Raw genomic sequence first — 2066 nt, forward strand, 5'->3', positions numbered from 1 at the left:
CTTCCTGTACCAGTCAGATCCGATTTGACAGTACACACACAAAAAAATAATAAAATAAAAATTAATAAATAAATAAAAAAGAAAAAGAAAAACCACTCCCATGGAGTTGCTTCTGATCATAGTGTCCCTGGGTATCTGAGGTTGTAAATCTTTCTGGGAGAAGAGTGCTCAGTGTCGAGGTGAAGAAATATTTTAGAAATGTGTCAAAGGTTTGTGTTCAAAATTTCTTTCCTAGTCATTGATTAACTGTTTATTTTGTGATGAAGTATTTATTGTATTAAGGAGATAGGATTAGAGTGGAATATAATTCCCATCCTACTAGGGGCCTATATATATTGAACTTATGGGAACACATTGGAAGCTTAATGTACTCCTGGTTCATTGCTCCTCAGTCTCTGCAGCACAGGCCTGTGTCACCCACAGTTATGTGACTCATTTCCCTGATGGGTTTGAGTCTCTAAGAGACCTTCCAGTTAACCACTGACCCAAAGGGACATAGAGGACTGGGGGGACTGAACGAACAGCAACAGTTAACATTGGAAATCATGGAGTGGTGCAACAGATCAAATGTTTGGGACTCTGTGGACTTCTTCCTTTTGTAACTAGTCTGCTACTAATTTTAGCAGATTAATTATGAATTGGGGGGAAAGAACCTGAATTGTGTAATTGTCCGTGCCTTTGCTGAAGGTTGTTCTAGAATGACTGCAAAGTCCTTTTTTTTTTCTTTTAACTTGAAGAGAAAAAAGTTATTAGCTGGTTATCCAGAGGAACTCTTGTTTCAAAGATCTGGGTGTAAAATGGCCATTGAACATAGTGTTTGTACTGAGTCTGCACTAGGTCATAAAAAGGGTGAAATTCCTAGTGCAGACTTTACCTGCAAAGTCCTTTTTATGGTTTCTGAAAGTTCCATTTTGAATAGGAGCTGGAGGAACCTGGCATTTGGCCTCCACTAGTGTGTGATGATGATATTTTCTAGTCTTCTTGGTAATTAACAGCTGCTTTTGTTTATTCTTGTCCTAGAAACCCCACATCTTTTTGGTTCTCCAAAGATACCTGGGTGAGGGGCAGATGTACCCCACCTCTTCTTGCTCTGATTAACTGGTTTTGAAGTACCTCTTGGAGCCCTTCAGTCTGGCCTTCTCCCCTTCTTTGTAATTACCTTGTAATTACTACTTTGTGGTGTAGTCACTCAGCCTCCCAGCCCCTGAATTCTTCTTTTAAATGATCTGAACTCTTTTTTTTCTCTGTGCAAGTAGACCACTACAAGAGGTTGTGAGAGGACCACTTGACACTTGTTTAGTTAAGGTCTCCAGACAGTGATCTGTTAACAATAGAGTTAGATGTTGGACCTCTCCTCACTCCACTGTCAAAGTTTCATTATAATCTGCACCATAACCTTGTCTATGGTGGTAATAAGTGTAATAAGGTGATTCTTGTTTGGTCAGGCCTTTTTGTAAATAGAGGAAATCAAACACATTTCTGTGCCCTTTACTACCTTATTCTAATACTTAACACTAGTTTTTAAATTGTCTTTTAAAAATTTATTTCAGATGCTGATTTCCAAAGTTTTTAGTCATGTTGTATTAACACTTCATACTAGTAAAAAATGGGATTCCTCCCCCCCCTTGCATTTTTAGTTTATTGCATGCCCTCAGTTTTGGAGACTTTTTGAACCTGTTAAGATCCTTGAGCATAGTCTTGCACACGATGCTAGTAGCATCCTACCTTGTACAATGCATACTTTCTTTCTTTTATTTTTTTCGTTGTTAGCGGCTTCCAATATATTTGAACTCGTGTGCAAAGCAGAACTTTCTTATAGAATTTTCAAAGCTGTGATTTTTTAGCAGCTCATCTCCAGGTCTGTTCTTCTAGGTGCTTCGGGTGGTTATGTATCTCTAATCTTGCTAGTAGGTGAACACTTAACTGTGTCTCCTAGGGATTCTGTCTAATCGATTCCAAGTCATCATGGGTACAGAACCATGTGCCGTCAGGCTTCCTGTGGTGGCTACCATTTTGACAGATGATCACACTGTTTTTTGAGATGTCTCTAAGTGAATTCCAATCTT

Source organism: Elephantulus edwardii, unplaced genomic scaffold, assembly GCF_000299155.1.
Source record: "Elephantulus edwardii isolate Elephantulus edwardi_28Jun2011 unplaced genomic scaffold, EleEdw1.0 scaffold00132, whole genome shotgun sequence".
NCBI lineage: Eukaryota > Metazoa > Chordata > Mammalia > Macroscelidea > Macroscelididae > Elephantulus > Elephantulus edwardii.